The 22,302-nt window shown below is 36.8% G+C and overlaps 1 protein-coding gene across 6 annotated transcripts in view; it reads left to right on the forward strand.

Annotated features, from left to right (window-relative positions):
- Nucleotides 1–22,302, forward strand: part of usp (retinoid X receptor ultraspiracle) — a 65,820-nt gene that overhangs the window by 8,653 nt on the left and 34,865 nt on the right. For 2 of the 6 annotated variants that reach the window (XM_003699982.3, XM_012293989.2), the window contains exon 1: nucleotides 18,183–18,332. The exons of 3 other annotated variants lie outside the window; for them this stretch is intronic. The gene's annotated coding sequence lies outside the window, so the exon portion shown is untranslated. Of the gene's footprint in view, nucleotides 1–18,181; nucleotides 18,333–22,302 lie in introns of those variants that run through there. One more of the 6 variants, XM_012293994.2, reaches the window with a different exon arrangement.

A 22,302-nucleotide genomic window follows, 5' to 3' on the forward strand; every position in this document is an offset into this window, starting at 1 on the left:
ACCACAATGATGAGGGAAGCATATGGTTAATGTATTTTGTGGAACTTGCAATTTTACCTACTGATGAGCTACTGTGTATTTTTGTTTAGTTTAATTCTACAAAATCCTGTCGATGTACCTTAAGTGCATTCATACGTCATAAATACCACGATGATGAGGGAAGCATATGGTTAATGTATTTTGTGGAACTTGCAATTTTACTTACTGATGCGCTACTGTGTATTTTTGTTTAATTTAATTCTATAAAATGGAAGCTAATGTAACAACTAGTCAACAATGTTTCAAATTTTCACTAAATAACGTCCCACATTTGCTATCCAATCCTTTCATTAAACCGAGCAACGACGTAGATTTACAGTCGATTGCCTATGAAATATGCCAGGAAATGCATAAACCTGAGTTACCTTCGATTTCTTTGATTAACGAGTTCCAAGTATACATATAACTTTTTTCACTTCATTTGAATATCACCGCTTTGTATCAGAATATCAGTAGATCTTGCGTAAAGATTATCGATTATAAATTATGGAGGAACTTTATTATCTAATTACTACAATTTATTAGTTAATATAATTAACGAGTTATTCTAATGTAATTGCATTTTTTGCAGCAAGTTTTAAAAGCGTCATTTTTTTCCAGTAATTGCTATCGTGTGTTTGCTATTATACATGTTTATGGTTCTTCCGAAATGTTGCAATTCAGAAAGATGTACGACTGTTGAGAATATTTCTGTTACACGCGGCGCTCACATCCTTCATAATCCTGGCTCATTTGGCTGACCTATTGTTCACGCGCTGGGTAAAATATTAATTATTTATAGTTAATTTCGAAGGTTGTAAATCTTCGTCGACCCATGGCGTTTCCACAACTTGTTACGGTAGTGGAATTATATGTAGAGTTAGTATTATAGAGTAGAATTGATAGAGTGGCTCAGAGTCCTCCACACTGGTGTGCCCAGGTCATTGAAGGATGTTGATCATCATCCCACTAGTTGTAATGATTGTTGTGTGTTAAAGTCGTTGATAGTGACAAAGTTAATGTAAGACTGACCGAAGTAAGTATATTCTAAGGAAGCTGAATTAAGACTAACTAGTCGCCTCTAAAAAGCCAGAAAAGAAAGCAATGCAGAAAGTTCAGGACGCGAAGGCGTTACCAAAAAGGGACCAATCAGGACAGACTGTTATTTGTGAAAAATACTGATTGGTGAGATGGTTCAGTGAATGGCATTCTAAGATTTTTAGCCTTCACTCCAGGATTGTAAATTACATTTTGTTAACAAAGTAACCCAAAGTACTTGAGTGATTTGGGTCCTTCAAAGGAAGTAATAAATGGGCACCATGTGTTTATCATCGGAGTTCGAGCGCGTAGGCCCACTTTATTGGGGTGCACAGTTTAGGACCATGGAAATAAACTTCCTTAAGAAAAGGTATATTGGCATTTAGAAAGATGTGCTTTTCTGGCTTGTTAGAAAGCTATTGTCAATTGTTAAGAACGTCAAGCTGTGGAGACGTCCATATGGTCTTAAATATCAGTTTAAAATTGCAAAGGTGAAACGTTTTTGGGCTTGACAAAATACCCATAAATATTACGTTAATAATATTCCGAGCAACTCGGAACATACTCCCCCCGTTGAGAGGGTACCGATCAATAATATAAAGTCTAGATACTTATCTTTGAATTGTAGAATGTCATGTGGTATCACCTACGATTACCTTTATGTCACCAGGTGTACCTGTTCTGCTTGATTGGTAGAAAGTGGTACTTGCTTGATTTCATGAAAGAATTGTTGCGGCATCTTGAATGTTGGCCATCTGGATGGGGTTGTCTGATTCCGGATGCAAGACTGCACCAAGAGGCCATTGCAGTGATAGCGCATTATTTCTGAATGATGTTTTTTTTTTTTTTCATTTGAACACTGAATCTTGATGATTTGTTTGATGACTTGACTTTCGCTTGCGTAGAGCTCGTTACCGAATCGCCAATAATATATTGCTCGAAACATAGAATAGTAAATCATTGCGTCTGATGTGATAAACATGAATAAGCGTGATTTCACAATGATTATGTTCGAATGATTAACATGTTGAAATTTGCAGTGTAAATAATTTAGTTCTTGCGACACATTTGAGGCTGAATCTTGGTTGTGTTCGTCAGTCAGTTGTGAATTCGTGATGAAAACAGTTTGAAGAAGAATTGGTAGTTGAATCAATTACATGCATTTGACGTGGCTGATAGATCCTCAAAGGATAATAAAGTTGTAAGTTTATATGAAAGGCAGTTTGAGGCACTGTTGTATTGCAGCTTGTGTGGTTAGCAAGGTGATTCAAATAGTTGGATGATTTGGATTTTTTTTTTTTTTAAAAAGTAATAAGAATTGTTTTTGATTGTGTCCGAGTGTCAGGCGTATCCTTGTAAGGATCGCACACTGCGCGACTGACAATTGATTGAGTCCGAGTGCCTTTGGCGTAACCTTGTAAGGATCGCACACTGCGCGACTGACAATTGACTGAGTCCGAGTGCCTTTGGCGTAACCTTGTAAGGATCGCACACTGCGCGACTGACAATTGACTAAGTCCGAGTGCCTTTGGCGTAACCTTGTAAGGATCGCACACTGCGCGACTGACAATTGATTGAGTCCGAGTGCCTTTGGCGTATCCTTGTAAGGATCGCACACTTCGCGACTGATACTTGATTGAGTCCGAGTGCCTTTGGCGTATCCTTGTAAGGATCGCACACTTCGCGACTGATACTTGATTGAGTCCGAGTGCCTTTGGCGTATCCTTGTAAGGATCGCACACTTCGCGACTGCAATATGAATAAGTCTGAGTGCCTTGGCCCGCTGGGAAAGACAAGGATTTTGGTAAAACTGTGCATAAATGGTATGCACAATGAGTGCCATATGAACAGGTCTGATTGTCATAGTAAACCAAGACTAAACGAGTTGCCTCAAACTTGCCACAAAGAAATACAGGAAGGATGAGCCTCATGTTCGAAATGTTTAAAGAACACGAATTTGTGATGTTTTGATATCTTTAAATTGAGTACCATGAATCTGTATTTTGTTTTCACGTGACATAAAATTTCCAACTCAAGAAGGTCGTAAATCTTCAGAATTGGAATATTCTATAAAGTTTTGATCATGAATAATGATCCAAAATTAATCTGTAATATAGATTTCAATAATAACATTTTAATGGTGGTTCTGATATTTTGTTCCATGAAACTAAACGAAAGTAAATTTCGTGACAGAATAATGTAAGATTGATAAAGAATAGGACTCTGTGACCATGATGATAGCAAGGGTCTCATCAGGTAGTATTCTAAATGAGGGTCGAAACTTGATGACAATAAGGTGCCATTGACGATTGTCCTCTGCACTTGATCTCAGCTGACAAAAGATCGACACTGAATTTTTACTGAGTAAGGATTTTGTTTATGACCATACGCTGACCTAGAGCCGGTATTCTTTTTTACAAGCATGGACGGTTGTTCCACGTGTTGTGAAGAAAGTTATTGGATTTTCTTAAAAGAAAACTGTAAATGAATGTCACAATTGATCTCGTATTGTTGAGAATCTCTAATAGTTTGAGAAACAGTTTTAATGATTAAGGTTCATTTTGAAACGAACTATAAACTCTAGATCATGGTTTAAACGAAGAATTCATGGAGCGTGAGACGTAGAATAAAGACGTAAATATTTTGCAAATGTTGAACTTGTAGTTCATTCTTTACCTTGCAAATTGAAGTGTGATTGTATTATAAAATAAAGTGAATTGAACGACACATGGTGTGACATATTTTGAATGAATTGGGGAATTGCCTTGCTCCCCCCGATGAACCAATTCAAATTAATTGTTTAGAAACATGAATCTTGATCAATACAAGATGATATTTTAGATACTTAAAGAATAATGAAGATTGAATGATTGATACTCTAAGTCTGAGTGATTTAAAGAAACCTCAGAAAGGTCAAAGAATTTAACATGTGCTGATGTTCACTGAAGTTTGCTTGATAGTACATAATTAATTCAATATGTTGACATCATGCAATATTGAATTTCAAACTTCCAATAAAAACTGAAATGATATTCGACTGAAATTCCATGAAATGCAATTGAAATAAAACATTTGTTCTATAAGATGATAATATCTTGATATGAGAATTTTATTGTAACGTCTCTCAAGAACAATTATCAGTTAATGTGTAACAGTGAGAAAGTTGTTGATTTTGCTGAATAAATATTTTAAACAATCATAACAGATTTATCTGTTATTACATAAATGATGAATATATTAATTTCCTATTCTCTTGAACTGTCAACATATCCTAATTATGTGACAATTGACAGAAATGCATTTATTAACATGCATTTGTGATAAAATAGAAAAAGTTAATAATGAAATTAGGTCTTGTGTGAATTTGATATGATAACAATTCAATTATTAAATACTAGAATATAATTTTCCGAACAGTTTAGGTATAAGAAGTACGTTATAATGTTCGTTGTTTATTTAAGAAGTGACCTGAGAAGAATCCTTACAATTGCAAATACGGCAACCTCTTGTTAGGAATAAAATAATATCAATGAGATATATTTTGATATGTAGTTTTTCGTTTTAACATTCTGATGAAATTGATGGGAGGTCTTATTTTGTGACAGAAACCCGTAATTTTGATCAAGGATATTAAATCCGCGGATTAGTTGATGGTCATCTGTTTGTACAACCAGATGTAAGAAATGTTTTTGAAGATTTTTATTATATGCAATTTGTACGATTTTGAATAAATGTACGAAGATGAATGGATAATATGTCCATTTTACTAAAGAATACGTGTAAACGAAATTGAAATGGTTTTATGACCATTAGGGCAGGTACGCATGAGACAGGTAGTGCGCTAAAACGGCGGGTCGATGGACCCGTCGGACACTATCTTAGAGTAATAATATAATCTTGGCTACGACGGGGTAATAATTATCTTGAATTCTGAAACTATGTGTCCGTTTAGATCCATGGAACAATTAACATTGACTTATGTTGAAAAGATTGAGTACTTAAATCAGGTAGTTGTATTTGCATGAGAAATATGATACATTGTGATGATATGAATTTTCGTAATTGAAAACTGGTCATGTGTCAAGAAATCTGCCTGATGTTATTACTTCATTTGTGTCGCAAGTTATTAATGTTAAATTCTTGTATTAAGAATTGTGTTATGTTAGAGTTTGACGGATTTGACATGACTGTCTGATGTCATGAAATCGTGTACCAAGAATATCAAAGAAATTGGCGAAACGATGAAACGAGCCTACTTTAGAGAAGCGAAATTGTATACTGATTGTTGACTTATCTTGTTGAAGCCTTTGGAAAATCCTCAGATTGTCCGTTGTTTGATATGTTTTCGAGTTGATTTCACTTAATAGTCCGTTTGACGCGCATGGGAACACACCAGTGTGGTCACTCACTGTGATTTTCAAACACTTTGCGATACACATTGTAACACTTAATCCTGATTATTGCACTGCAAACTGAGTTTATGCACTGAGCAAGTTCGTTGTATCCGGCTCGAAGGACCAAAAATGTTCACGCGCTGGGTAAAATATTAATTATTTATAGTTAATTTCGAAGGTTGTAAATCTTCGTCGACCCATGGCGTTTCCACAACTTGTTACGGTAGTGGAATTATATGTAGAGTTAGTATTATAGAGTAGAATTGATAGAGTGGCTCAGAGTCCTCCACACTGGTGTGCCCAGGTCATTGAAGGATGTTGATCATCATCCCACTAGTTGTAATGATTGTTGTGTGTTAAAGTCGTTGATAGTGACAAAGTTAATGTAAGACTGACCGAAGTAAGTATATTCTAAGGAAGCTGAATTAAGACTAACTAGTCGCCTCTAAAAAGCCAGAAAAGAAAGCAATGCAGAAAGTTCAGGACGCGAAGGCGTTACCAAAAAGGGACCAATCAGGACAGACTGTTATTTGTGAAAAATACTGATTGGTGAGATGGTTCAGTGAATGGCATTCTAAGATTTTTAGCCTTCACTCCAGGATTGTAAATTACATTTTGTTAACAAAGTAACCCAAAGTACTTGAGTGATTTGGGTCCTTCAAAGGAAGTAATAAATGGGCACCATGTGTTTATCATCGGAGTTCGAGCGCGTAGGCCCACTTTATTGGGGTGCACAGTTTAGGACCATGGAAATAAACTTCCTTAAGAAAAGGTATATTGGCATTTAGAAAGATGTGCTTTTCTGGCTTGTTAGAAAGCTATTGTCAATTGTTAAGAACGTCAAGCTGTGGAGACGTCCATATGGTCTTAAATATCAGTTTAAAATTGCAAAGGTGAAACGTTTTTGGGCTTGACAAAATACCCATAAATATTACGTTAATAATATTCCGAGCAACTCGGAACACCTATATTCGCTTTCAGTACCGAGGTCCTCTTTTATTGTCCTCGTGTTTCCCACGCATTTCATTGTTCTTCTGTATTATACTTTATCCACGTACCTGTGCTTTTCTATATTTATTTCACTCCATATCGGAAATTAAAAAATTTCAAATAAAAATAAACAATAAAATACTTGAAAATTGCAAGGTTGAAGAAATCTGAAATTGTAAAATTTCAAGGTTGAAGGAACCTGAAATTGTAAAACTTCACGAATAATAAAATACCGAAGTGTTTCTATGAATTTAAATGTTAAAAGATCGTATGGTTAGTTGCTGGTTCATAAGATAATTGCAAATTCAATTGTATGCAAATTATAGGAGCGGTTAACCAGGAACAATGTATATTTAGCCAGGCGAACGAGCCTTATAGGGTTATTTGAGAAAGCTCCGGGGTGATTTCCTGTTACAAGGCCCTCGGAAGTACACTTCACGTGACGAGCTTCCATTTACCGATCTCGTGGGAATGTCAAGGTTCCTGGTGCAATTTCACACTGAAACGCGATTCGTGCGACGCAGCTTTTCTAGCTTCCAGGGAAAACCGCACGGAATTGGGTCAAGTGCGGATTTTCCAAAGAAATGCCTGGGTCACGGCTAGTAATCGCTTCGAATAGCCATTCATGAAATTTGTTCGTCATTTTATTCGACGTTTCGATGTTTATAGATTTATGGTAATTTGTAGATTTGGAAATTTGGGGGTTGAGGTGGGTGGGTTGGGATTTGGGGATATTGGGAAGTTAGGGATTTGAGGATTTGGAGATTTGGGGGTGTTGGGAAGTTAGGGATTTGGAGATGTGGAATTTGGGGAATTGGGGGATTTGTAGATTGGATGTTTGAGAATTTGGGGATTTAGAAATTAGGTCATTTGGGAATTTGGGGATTTAAAAATTAGGTCATTTGGGAATTTGGGGATTTAGGGAGTTGGAGATGTGGAATTTGGGGAATTTGGGGATTTGGAGATTGGATGTTTGAGAATTTGGGGATTTAGAAATTAGGTCATTTGGGAATTTGGGGATTTAGGGAGTTGGAGATGTGGAATTTGGGGAATTTGGGGATTTGCACCTTGGATATTTGAGAATTTGGAGATTTAGAAATTAGGTCATTTGGGAATTTGGGGATTTTGGGATTTGGATATTTTGACATTTGGGGATTTAGAGATTTGGAAATTTGGAGATTTAAGGATTTAGAGATTAGGTCATACAGTAATTTGATGATTTAGGGATTTCAAGATTTGGAAATTTGGGGATTTGGAGATTTGAGGCTTTGAAGATTTAGAAATTTTGGAATTTGGGGATTTAGAGATTAGGTCATGTAGTATTTTGGTGATTTAGAGATTTCAAGATTTAGGAATTTGGGGATTTGGAGATTTGAGGCTTTCAAGATTTGGAAATTTTGGAATTTGGGGATTTAGAGATTAGGTCATTTGGGAATTTGGGGATTTAGAGATTAGATCATGTAGCAATTTGGGGATTTAGGGATTTAGAGATTTGGAAATTTGGTGATTTGAAGATTAGCTCATATAGCAATTTGGGTATTCAGGTATTTAGAAATTTAGAAATTTGAGAATTTAGGGATTTATAGACTAAGTCATATAGCAGTTTGAGGATTTAGGTATTTAGAAATTTGGGAATTTGGAGATTTACAGGTTAGGTCATTTAGCAATTTGGAGATTTACAGGTTAGGTCATTTAGCAATTTGGAGATTTACAGGTTAGGTCATTTAACAATTTGGAGATTTACAGGTTAGGTCATTTAGTAATTTGGAGATTTACAGGTTAGGTCATTTAGCAATTTGGAGATTTACAGGTTAGGTCATTTATCAATTTGGAGATTTACAGGTTAGGTCATTTAGCAATTTGGAGATTTAGGGATTTAGAGGTTTGGAGATTTGGCGATTTAGGGATTTAGGGATTTGAGGATTTGTAGGTTTGGAAGTTTGGTGATCTAGTAATACATGTATAGCTTTGGATATTTTTAAACTTGCAACTTTGTAAATTTGAAAACATGTGAACATGAGAACTTGAAAACTTGGAAACTCCTACATATAAAATCTTAAAAACTTATGAATATTCAAGTTTACAAAAACTATGAACTTCCCCAAACTGCTCACCAACTATTCAATCGCACGTACACTGATTAATAGTACTCTAAAAGTACTCTAAGCTAGTAGAAATTTTTCTAACAGAATTCTTAGAACAATACCTGCACCAGCACCTAAAAAATTCCGTTCTCGTGCCTTAAACAATTCTCCCTGCAAACATACATAAAACCCCCATAAAAATCGCATAATTCCCCTCACGTCACGTTCAAGCGATCATAATCAAAGTGAAGAATTCTCGACTCCTCTAAATAAACGTCGCGAACGAGTGTTAGGAATATTTCAGTCGTCCAAGCAGTTCCAGCTTGGTAACCACAGTCGGTCATTAGCTCGATTTAGAAGACGATTATGCATTCAAGAAATAATTGCAATAATTGCGGCAACGTTGTCGTGATAGCTATGTACACGAAACTGGACGTCGTTTTTGTCTTATTTCTTTTTTTGAACTTTTATCCGCTTTTTAAGCACGATTACGTATTCAAGAAAGCTAGTTGGGTCGAGTGGTTAGCTGTTATCGAGTACCGAGCAATTCATCATTGTAATTACTGGCTTGTTCAAATAAAAAACTTCGTATGAACAGTGAAGATATCGTTGCACGACTTGTTTATTCGTGTAATTATTGTAGTTATAACGTGAGCTATTGGTTAAGATTTATATTGTGTTATTTAAATAAATTATAGTATGCAAATTTTAAAGTTGATTTTATGGTTTGTTACAGGTGAGTTTTGCTTTTTTTTGGTGTGGATTAAGTGTTTGGAGAGTTGGACACGTTGTGGACATGTGAGGAGAGACTAGGGAGAACTTTGGGAGATCTAGGAGGAACCAGGGAGAGCTTGAGGTCATGGAGATGTTCATGTGTGACATGTGAAGAACATAGGGAGAGCTTCAGGTCATGGAGATGTTCATGTGTGACATGTGAAGAACATAGGGAGAGCTTGAGGTTATGGAGATGTTCATGTGTGACATGTGAAGAACATAGGGAGATCTTAGAGAAGATCTAAGATTCTAGAGAGAGTTTAGTCCTAAAGTTTAAGAGAGTTTAGTACCTAAACAAGCATTAGATCTAGAGAGAGAGCCTATGTAAATTTTATAAGCTAGAGTAAATTTAGGTAACCTAGATAGCTAGGTCTTAGCTGTGTTAGGACTTACTCTAGTAGTTAGGTAGATCTTAAGACCTAGAAGAAGATCAGAACCTAACCAAATGTTAGGATCTAGAGAGATTTTAGAGCCTAGGTGAATCTTGTGATCTGAGAGTCTAGAATTTAGGTAAATCTGAACATCTAATGAGAACCTAGGACTTAGTTAAATCTAATGAGAACTTAGGACTTAGTTAAATCTTATGATCTAATGAGAACTTAGGACTTAGTTAAATCTTATGATCTAATGAAAGTCTAAAACCTAGGTAAATCTGATGACCTAATGAGAATCTAGAAGCTAAGTAAATGTTATGACTTGAGGGCCTAGAAGGCTAAATCTAAGTGAGAGAAGTGAGAATGTTATAATTTGAGGGCCTAGAACCTAAGTAAATGTGATGACTTGAGATTCTAGAACCTAATTAAATGTGATAATTTGAGAATTTAGAACCTAAGTAGATATGATGACTTGAGGACCTAGAACCTAAGTAGGTATGATAACTTGAGGACCTAGAACCTAAGTAGATATCATAACTTGAGAATCTAGAACCTATATAAATCATAGAATTTATTCTAAACTCTAAAACCTAAGTAAGTCATAGAATATACAGAGAGAGTTTAGATGAACCTAGGAACATCTCCCTCACATGTACATGTACCACATCCTAAAGTACCTAAAGACAACCACAACGTTTAATCAGGTAAGTGTTAAATTTTGCACTAACAATAAGCTAGTTCCATTAAAAATTAACACCAACCAATAACCAACGTAATCCAACACACAAATGTTAAACAACATGCTCAACATTTTTATTGTACACACAATTTGCTGTCCGTTAAACACTTTCTTCCGTTGATTGGCTTACAAGAGAGTGGAACTTTAATGCGGTTATCCTTAACTTGGTCAAGGTTTATATCATGCTCTGAAGGGAGAACAGGGGATATAAAAAAAGAAAGAGATCCAAATGAAATATTCTTTAATTATTGTCCTTGTGATAAATTAAACCTTCTGTATCCTGAATAATTACATTTTTGTCTGATCATCGCGGTCTAAGATTGCGAATGTCTCAGAAATTAAGTCTGACTTGTCATTCGTCGAGGAGACACCAAATGTTCAGGTTTTTGGATCCACCTCAAGCGTATCGGGTGAACGAACTATTTATACAATCCGAGCTTTGAGGACTGCTTTTCTGAACTCTGACAAATCGACGTCTACCATTTTTTGGAGGTGATACATCTCTTCCTGTCTTTGGTTCTCAGTTTAGTTGTATAGTAATTTGGGGATTTGGGGATTAGGTTATGTTGGAATATTGGAATTTAGAAATTAGGTCATTTGGAAATTTGGGGATTTAGGGATTTGGAAGTTTGAGAATTTGGGGATTTAGAGATTAGGTCATATAGTAATTTGGGGATTTAGGGATTAAGTCATGTAGTAATTTGGAGATTTAGGGATTTGGGGACTTCGGGATTAGGTTATGTTGGAATTTTGGAATTTAGGAATTTAGGAATTTAGGAATTTAGGAATTTAGGAATTTAGGAATTAGGTCATTTGAGAATTTGGGGATTTAGGGATTTGGAAGTTTGAGAATTTGAGGATTTAGAGATTAAGTCATATAGCAATTTGGGGACTTAGGGATTAAGTCATGTAGTAATTTGGAAATTTAGAAATTTGGGGATTTGGGGATTAGGTTATGTTGGAATTTTGGGATTTAGAAATTAGGTCATTTGGGAATTTGGAGATTTAGGGATTTGGAGATTTGAGAAATTAGGGATTTAGAGATTAGGTCATATAGTAATTTGGGGATTTAGGGATTAGGTCATATAGTAATTTGGTGATTTAGGGATTTGGAGATTTGGGGATTAGGTTATGTTGGAATTTTGGAATTTAGAAATTAGGTCATTTGGGAATTTGGGGATTTAGGGATTTGGAGATTTGAGAAATTAGGGATTTAGAGATTAGGTCATACAGCTATTTGGGAATTTAGTGATTTAGAGATTTGTAGACTTGGAGATTTGAAGATTTGGAGATTTGGACATTTGGACATTTGGACATTTGAAGATTTGGATATTTAGATATTTGGATATTTGCAGATTGGTACAATCAAATGCTACATCTCTAAATATCAAACTATCATTTGAAAAGTCATCAGCAACCATTTCCTTAATTTTCCCAAACTTAAAAATATACCTTAAAGAGACTTAAACATATCAAGTCCCAAAATGTGTTACACCCTTCCATTCATGATGAAGCATCTCCAGATCCAGAAGTGTACCTCCAAGTATCCAACTCTGTGGACACCTTCTCTGTCAAAATGTACCTCCAACTATCGCGACAATTAAAGAAGTAATAGCCTACTCTTCGTCGCAATGCAGTGGTCACCGTCCTTGGTTCCCTCCTGTTTCAAGATCCCTCCACCCGTACCTGATTGATCATCCTTTTTGAACGTCATTATTTATAGCAATATAAATGCACTATCGACTCGGCATCTGAACACGTTCCAACTCGTGCAAACCTGTTTGAAACCATGCAAATTGTAAATATTCCAGATAGTCTAGCAAATTCGAACGTTCCCAGGTTCTTTTTTTAGGGAGGGTCACATGGGACTTTTTCAACGACGTCCAACGGTGTTCCGTCGCTTATTAGGTTTCAAGGAACGATTAACCCCGAAAAATTGCGAGCTTTCATCGGTGAACAATGTCGGGCCTGATTGGTAGTCGCTTTAGAATTAGAACCCGAACTTTTGCATTGTGCAACCTGGCCAACAGCTGCACCGCGTTGCTTTCTTCTCCTCTGCACTCGCTCCTTCTATTTCTTTTTCTCTTCGCTTCTTTTTTAGAGAGACCCTTTCTTTCTCTCTAGCCTCGACTTCCTTCGTATTCAAACAATGTTTCCGTCGTATCTTAATCGAACGGACGTTATTACTGTCTCTCTGTTTCCGCGTATTCGATGTAACATTCGTTTGCATATTCTGAAATGCATTCATTATGCATTTACATATATTTATTATTTTGTGCATTGAATGTTTAATTATTGGGTCACATTCTTACATAATTTTAACAACTTTTGAAAGGATATACTTTCAAAAAGTTATATTATACTTTTACTATAATTTGTGTGAATTTAAAAAAAAAGAAAGGAACTGAATTTATGGTCCGTCTCGAGTATCTTATTACAGTGGTAACTTTTAATTATACAATTTTTAACGCGTGTTATTAATACGATCCAAGGTTGGAGCTATACTGTAAATCATAATTATTGCAAACTGGGTAACGTTTATAGCCGGCCAGTTTCGAAACGATGTCAATTTCGGAGCTGTGAAATGCTATAATTTATATCTTCCATGTCGTTCCCTCGTGATTGATGAGACTCTGAGATAAACTTCTAACACTTCCACCGGAACCGATTAGCCCTGGATGTAGAAGACATTTTTTATCAAATATTTCATAAATATTTTTCATGCGTTTTAATGGGTACAAACTTTTCAGATGAAATATTGAATCAATCTTTCATGTGAAATTTTTAATGGAAATCTTAACAGAATTTTTTGTATAAAATATTTGGACCGAAATTGTCACATGAAATATAAAGAAAAATTTTTCACATGAAACATGTATCAAAGAAATTTTTCACATGGAACATATAATAAAGAAATTTTTCACATCAAACATATAACAAAGAATAATTTTTCGCACGAAATATTTAGCAGACTTTTTCACACGAAATATTTAATTGAGACAAATTTTTTATTTTGAGAATTCAGTCTGGTTTATAATTATATCGCATATCAGGTTTAAAAATCTGTGCACCATATGATAATTCTTAAAAAATTATACCTTGATTTTTAGATTCAGTGAGAGAAATAATGTGGAATCAAATAAGTAGAAATTATTGCAAATTTGAAGGTATTTGTTAGTAAGGGAGTGGTCGAATTTTAATGTCGTTCCTCTCTCGTGTTTGGCAAACTTCCTAGGGTCCAAAGGACCGTACATCCCTGGAACGGGGGAGAAACCAGTTCCGACGAAGAATGTAAACGGAATATCGAGTCCTGTTAACCTTTTCGTCCTACTCACCTGTTCGGGATATATCAAAGTTATCATTCTACCGAAATGCAGTTTTCGCAAATTCACCTCTGTTCAATATCTGCATACGCACTTCTACGCGCTCTAATTCCACGCACCGTAATTCCACGTATTATAATTCCACGCGTTATTAATTCTACGCGACGTAATTCCACGCGTCGTAATTCCACGCGCCGTAATTCCACGCGTTATTAATTCCATGCGTTGTAACTCCACGCGTCGTAGTTCCACGCGCCGTAATTCCACGCGTCATTAATTCTACGCGTTGTAATTCCATGCGTCGTAATTTCACGCGTCGTAATTCCATGCGCCGTAATTCCCCGTACATGGAATTACGACGCGTGGAATTAATAACGCGTGGAATTATAATACGTGGAATTACGGTGCATGGAATTACGACGCGTGGAATTACGATGCATGGAATTACGACGCATGGAATTACGACGTGTAGAATTAATAACGAGTGGAATTACGATGCGTGGAACTACGATGCGTGGAATTACGATGCGTGGAATTACGATGCGTGGAATTACGATGCGTGGAATTACGATGCGTGGAACTACGATGCGTGGAACTACGATGCGTGGAATTACGATGCGTGGAATTACGACGCGTAGAATTAATAACGAGTGGAATTACGATGCGTGGAACTACGATGCGTGGAATTACGATGCGTGGAATTACGATGCGTGGAATTACGATGCGTGGAATTACGATGCGTGGAATTACGATGCGTGGAACTACGATGCGTGGAACTACGATGCGTGGAATTACGATGCGTGGAATTACGACGCGTAGAATTAATAACGCGTGGAATTACGGCGCATGGAATTAATAACGCGTGGAATTACGGCGCATGGAATTACGACGCGTGGAACTACGACGCATGGAATTACGACGCGTAGAATTAATAACGCGTGGAATTATAATACACGGAATTACAATGCAAGGAATTACAACGCGTGGAATTACGACGCGTGGAATTACGACGCATGGAATTACGACGCGTAGAATTAATAATGCGTGGAATTATAATAAGTGGAATTATGGAGCATGGAATTAGAGCGCGTAGAAGTATTTTGAATAAAGAAATTAATTTCGGCAAAATAATTCATAATGTTCCGTGACGCCTGCAAGAAATTGTGAACATGTTTTGTGTTCTAGTAAAGAGAGGTAGTCTCGAACGGTAGCACATTCGTTGCACAACGAGTGATACACGCAATAAAGTGAATATACGAAGACGGAGAAGGCTGAAACGCGAGCCAGCCTGCGAAGAGATTCGTTTCCTCGATTCTCCGCGAGCGCATAATAAACTTTAAAGCTGGCAAGACGACTCAAATGCATCCGAGAGAGTGTGCACGAGCCCACGATAGCGAGTAGGTGGCTAACCTTGACGACCACTTATACACGATCGGCACTTGTGCGCGCGCACACAAACAGTTCAGCTTGAACGAGTTGTTGCAACGAATGCAGACACGCGACGATCTTAGGATATACTGTATGTCCGGTTTAAGTGCATACAAACTATTGCTTCTTTAATTACGGACAAACAAGAAATATTGCGGACGGTGATTTCTGATACGATAGGGGAAATTTTATGTGATTGAAATGTAGATAAAGAGCTTTGTTATAGTAAGGTGGTGTTAGAGGGTGGAATTAGGGGATGTTATGGGACTTTAGATTCAATTCTGTTGTTAAAAGGATGGAGGGGTTGGTGGATATTGGGATTCAATTTAATGGGTTTGAATTTGATGTAAGTTAAGTAGGTTTCAATTTCTTGGGATTCAATTCCATGCAATTTGATTTGACACAGTTCAATTCTGTGCGATTCAATTCCAGGCAATTCGACTTGACATAATTCAGTTCCACGCAGTTCAATTGCATGCAATTCAATTCCACGCAGTTCAATTCCATGCAATTCAATTCCACACAGTTCAATTCCATGCAATTCGACTTGACATAATTCAATTCCACGCAGTTCAATTCCATGCAATTCAATTCCACGCGATTCCATTTGACATAATTCAATTCCACGCAAATCAATTCCATGCAATTCGACTTGACATAATTCAATTCCACGCAGTTCAATTCCATGCAATTCAATTCCACGTAGTTCAATTCCATGCAATACGACTGGACATAATTCAATTACACGCAGTTCAATTCCACGCAATTCCATTTGACATAATTCAATTCCACGCAGTTCAATTCCATGCAATTCGATTTGACATAATTCAATTCCACGCAATTCAATTCCATGTAATTCGACTTGACGCAATTCAATTCCTTGCAAGTCGATTTCATGCATTTCAATTCCAGGCAATTCGACTAGACATAATTCAATTCCATGCAATTCGACTTTACATAATTCAATTCCATGCAATTCAACTTGACGCAATTCAATTCCATGCAATTCGACTTGACGAAATTCAATTCCACATAATTGAACTTGACACAAATCAATTCATTACATTTCCAATGCGATTATAATTCAATTTCACCTCAATCTAGTTCAATGCAATTTCACAATTCGATTAACTCGCATTTCAATTCGACATAGTTCGATGCTTCTCCATCATACATCAAACTATTAAACTTCCCCATAAATCCTTAATATCCATCAAGTCAACGGTACTCCAAACTTCACCATACTATCGATACACTTCTATTTACCCATCCAATTAGAACTAGCAATCCAAAACCGTGATTACGAATCGAAAAACACCAAACTTGATCTCCTAGCATAAAATATTCAATCTAGAAAACAAGAGTTAAGTTTCTTTGCAAGTTTCTCCTCAAAAGTGAAACAGCGGGTGTGTCTAGTATAATACGTTGCGTGTGCCTGTACATATGTGTCGTAGCTAGTAAATCAAGGAGGTATCGGAACAGGTGCGGCAGGGGAAGACTGCTTTTGCTCGTGCACGTCCTCTGTTCCGTGAAAGGCTGTTGCAAGGATGTTTTTTTCTGCAGCGCGTGGTTTAACAAAGAAGTTTGCTAAAAACTAGCTTCTCTGAAATATTGATATACTTTTGCTTTTATTCTATAATACTTGATTTCAATTATAACTACTCCACTACTGCTATTTCTACTTATATTGATCATTTAGTTCAAGTTAGTTTTACAGAAACTGTAAAAGAAGTAAATTGCAGCAAGTAGATAAGTCCTGCGGTCAGACACATTGTCGGATCAGTGACGTAAAGTTCTTGTGGTCAGACATTGTTTGATCGGTGACGTAAACGGTCGCGGTCACTGATATGTTAGTTAAAGCACTCATTTTGTCAAAGTATTCTTTCAATTTTATTTCAGTGCAGATATATTTCGGTCACCTGGTAGAATCCCATGCAAGGCTCGCCGCGCACGCTCGACATTGCAAAGCATTCCCCTTCCCCTCCGGTTTCGACGATTTCCCTCACCCTTGCACTGGACGAGCCGTGGAGGGGACGGAAAGAGGGGAGGTCGATTCTCCCGTTTCGGCCGTGCACTAGAACTTGACTCCTAAGCTCGACAATGATGGCGCAAGCTCTATCCACGCTTCTCTTCTTTCCTCTCTTTTCTGCTCTTATTGTCTTCTGCCGCTTCCTTTCTCTCTCGTACCCCTTCTTCCGCCACGATGATCGCATCACACCGAACTCGCTCAAAGACCTCGAGCGGTAAGGTTACGTTTCTATCGTCCGGTGTTACCGCGTTTTTCATCGATTAACACGGGGTAATCCCAGGAAAAGTTCGACGATCAATTTCTCACGGATTTTTATCCTGATTCGCTGACCTACTTGTTCTCCTTTGCAATTTTTTATTTTTTTTTATGGTGCTAGGCATAAAATATAACAAGGTATTCTACCCTGCAATATTCATGTTGCACATAATCTTTTAATTTGTCCTTAAGATATTATTCAGTAATATAAATGTGTCACTAAATATTTTATAAATTTTATAAATTTGTATATTTTATATTATTAAAAACATTGTATAATTTATTTACATGGTACTTAATATGAATAAAACAATTCTATGATAATATACAAATTTGAATTTTAATAATTGCGTGAGTGTAGAATTGCTGATTTTAAATGTTACGCTAAAAATTTGTAATAAAGAGCTTTAAAAATTATGTCAGTTCACTATGAAAGCTAAGAAACTAGTGAGAAATGCAGAAGGACAAAACATTTTGTCAATAGTAACAATGACCGTGCTCGACATTATTTCCGCGAAGTAAAAGTGCAAGTAGAGGCGGAACGTAAGGCATCAGACAGAGGGGACTCGTTGCACTCCTTCCTCGTGTTCCCTTCTCCCTCTTGTCTGATCGCCACCACCTTTTCGTCCTCCATCACCTCCTCGTCCTTCACCTCCTCTCTGGGATCCTCTATCGGTCCCTCTCTTCCGTGGCTCTCCCTCCCTCCTCTTGCACCCTTCCCCTATCCTCCCTTTCCCCACTTCTCCTCCACCGGCTGCACGCTTACATGCAACGAGCCAGACCGGCCGGCTGGCACTCAGTTGCCTTTAGCGCCGTGCATCTCCAAGTTAGTCAGTCAGTCAGTCAGTCATTGAGTCAGTCGGGTCGACGTGCACCGCGCGGCGAGGTACTCTCCTAAATTACTCTCTCGACTTTCTCTCTCTCCTTTCTCGAGTCAACGTTTTTCTTCGCGTTTTATCGCGTTGACCGCGTGCTTCTCCGAACGGCACGTGTGTGCCTCTGCTCGTCGGGAAAAACGTGTTCTAGTCGCGTGCTTACGCCCCGTCGCTCGCTGTTTCCAGGAAGCCCCAATCGAGTGTGTATGTGTGATTTTATCAGGAAGATGCGTCGGAAGTTTCCACGTTGATAGGTGCGAATAAAAGGATTTCCTATTATTGCCCTTCGCAACCATCAAAAATTTCGAAGCGTATTCCGTTCACGGAAGGGATTTGCTTTTGGAATCCGAAATGAGATTGTGTTCTTTCTTCTAGGTTTTCGCGGTAACTGCGGGTTCAGATAAATTCGATTTTGATGGGAAGGTGATAGTGGATTCGTAGATTTAATTAGAATTGTGCAAGTGTGGATATCGGTGGGCGACGTTAGCTGAGTGCATAGGGTCGCGGATTGCAATTTGCGTGGCCCGGGTTCAAATCCCGCCCCGACGGATTTTACTATTTTTTCATAGATTTTCTATATTATTATAATTAATAATAGTATTATTTAATTAATACTATAAATGATATTAATAAAATAAATTAATTATTAAATCGATCAAAATATTCGTGCATACGAATCCATATCGTATGCAACTCATAATAAAATCGTATTAATAAAGTAAAATCAAAATCTCTGGTATTAATTAATAATACCGCTGTAATTATTAATAATGCATTTAATTAATAATACTATATTAATTTAATTAATAATAATATACATTACATAACGTGAATGAAATAAATAATTAGAAAAAGAATCAATGAAAGCCCTTAATTAAAAGATAATGAGACCCAGTTTCACGCAACAGTGTTTCCACAAAAATCATTGAACCCATTTCAAGAATGAAAGTGTGCAGTGTCGGAAGTTAAAATTGAAGTCCAACAGTTTAAGGTGCAGTGAAGTTCAATGTCAGAAAGGTTCGCGTGTTTATTATCTTTTCACGTGTGCAGTTCGAGAAGCGATCGACCGTTATGGATTAGGTGTGTTAGAGATAACCATGTTTGTTATTAATATCTAGATAAGCGTCTTTGACCCTCGTGTACAGCCATGTATATACCATAGTATTTCTGCTAGTATTGCGTCCGACTGCATTCGTTTCTTTTGCGTAACAATGTAACACGACCTTCGTGGATTAGTAAAGAAGGAATGTTGTACGTGTTGTGCTTCTTCTTTGTGTGCAATCTCGAGTGGTTAGATAAAACTCTTCTGAGGGATGTGATTTAATTACTTTTCGTTTTCATAAATAATTCTGTTGGTTGCATTATTTTAGGGTGGCATAATTTTCATACGATTTCAATGCAGATATAAATCTAATTTGCAACTGGAGATTTTTGCTAGGAAAGTGATCAGAGAATTTTTGAATCGATCGAAAGTTCGGTGCATCGTGACGTCACGAATATTTTGCATTATCTCTCCGGTGCCAAAAACCAAGTGTCTCTAAAAGTGTCGGTGGACATATCGATCGCGCAAACCTTATTGTTCCAGTGTCGTAATCAAACGTGACTTACGGTCACTTCTCGAATCGCACGTGCCCTCGAAATTCGCGTCTCCCGAAAAAAATCAGAAATAGAACGATCGATAGATTACGTAACGATTGAAAAAATTTGTGACACTCGAAATCGATTCAAAAGCGAAATTTATTTCGATGAATGTTATTTTTGGTGGATGTTCTACCGAAAATACAACCGTTATGAAACGGGGAATGCAATAAATATAATTCTTTTGCATATTTATGCGCATGGAGTACATTGGCTGCGCGTTCGTGAATCATCGTCCCCTAACTGAAAAAGTGCGCAGCTCGAGCTCACCCTTCTACTCTCGCTCTTGCATCTTCTACGCAGTACCTAAGGTCTCGTCTGACCTCTACTACTGCACCAAATGCAACGGCCAACTTTTTCTTTCTCTTAGCTTTCAGAAACGCACACAATGTTTCGTCTCGTCGAGTTGTAAACAAGTTTTCGCTCCTCGGCCTGGTATAGTTTCTTCGGTGCATTTGACGACTCTATTCTGCACTCTAATTTAAACCGAACATTATTTAAACACTTTAAAATGTTTATTGCAAATTTATTTAACTTCAGAATTTAAGGAAAGTTGAAGATATTTCAGTGAAGTCATTTTAAGAAGCTTCAGTACATTTATTTAAAATGATTCCAGTAAAATTGAAGATATTTCAGTGAAGTCATTTTAAGAAGCTTCAGTAAATTTATTTAAAATGATTACTGTAAAATTGGAGATGTTTCAGTGAAGTCATTTTAAGAAGCTTCAGTAAATTTATTTAAAATTATTACAGTAAAATTGAAGATGTTTCAGTGAAGTCATTTTAAGAAGCTTCAGTAAATTTATTTAAAATGATTACAGTAAAATTGAAGATGTTTCAGTGAAGTCATTTTAAGAAGCTTCAGTAAATTTATTTAAAATTATTACAGTAAAATTGGAGATGTTTCAGTGAAGTCATTTTAAGAAGCTTCAGTAAATTTATTTAAAATTATTACAGTAAAATTGAAGATGTTTCAGTGAAGTCATTTTAAGAAGCTTCAGTAAATTTATTTAAAATAATTACAGTAAAATTCAAGAATATACATTGAAGTCATTTTAGGAAATTTCAGTAAATTTATTTAAAGCAATTCCAATAAAATTCAAGAATATACAGTGAAGTCATTTTAGGAAATTTCAGTAAATTTATTTAAAGCAGTTCCAGTAAAATTCAAGAATATTCAGTGAAGTCATTTTAGGAAATTTCAGTAAATTTATTTAAAGTAGTTCCAGTAAAATTCAAGAATATACAGTGAAGTCATTTCAGGAAATTTCACTAAATTTATTTAAAGTAATTCCAGTAAAATTCAAGAATATTCACAGTGAAGACATTTTAAGAATCTTCAGTAAATTTATTTAAAATTATTTCAGTAAAATTTGAACAATTTCAGTGAAGTAATAAACTTAGTACGTTTTAATAAATTTTAATATGTTCAATTTAAGAAATTAAAAAAAGCACATTTAAGTCTTCTTTACACTTAAAAAAAAATTCACAAACATTTATATATGAGATCTTCCTGTTTACCTCTCACCCTAAAAATTGTTATTAACTGACCAGCAGCCATTTTGAGTATACTCATGAGATCACCTGTAACTAATCACCTAATTTCTGAAAGAAATTAGTACTTTAAATGTTTATTACTGCCAAGTTATATTTTCTCTAAGCACGATATAGTAAATAAAATTCCAGAATAAAGTAAATAGTTGGATAAATCTTTTGTTAGAACAAGTTGCGGTAGTAATTTGTACTTGCAGAGCACCCGTTGCGTATCGATTCGTCTTTCCCGGTAGACAGGGTCTGACGTAGCCTCTTCGGCGTTAACCTTGAACTTCAACCTCGACGCAGGCCGAGTGCCATTAGAAATGCGTCCCCCCTGTTTCCTCCCCCATTCACGGGGATGATCGATCGTGGCAAAAAATCGATCCGGGCGGTGGCACAAGAGCCGTGTACTTCGGTGTTTCTCTTCCCCTTTGTTAGCCAAGCTTTACGTAACGATATCAGTTAGGTTTCGCTCGGACCGATATCGTTCGCATCGGTCGTCAGGCGGATACACAATACGCGATATGCCTGGAGATGCACCGGAGCCTACATGCACGTGGACATACTTGCATTTTGCATAATTGCTTGCCCGTTACGTAAGCATTGTTTCTCCGTGACGATGATTGTCACCGTTGCGGAGGCCACATTTTCTACCTACATATGCTGTGGTCAAGGTCGCCGACTGCAGAAATTATAGTTACGGAGGTCTGTTCTGGACGAGGATGAATGGTGCATTGGGGCAGAAGGGTGAGATCTAGATATATTGCAATATATCTAGAATGTAGGAATCTACATTGGAGATCTAAGC

Source organism: Megachile rotundata, chromosome 14, assembly GCF_050947335.1.
Source record: "Megachile rotundata isolate GNS110a chromosome 14, iyMegRotu1, whole genome shotgun sequence".
Lineage (NCBI taxonomy): Eukaryota > Metazoa > Arthropoda > Insecta > Hymenoptera > Megachilidae > Megachile > Megachile rotundata.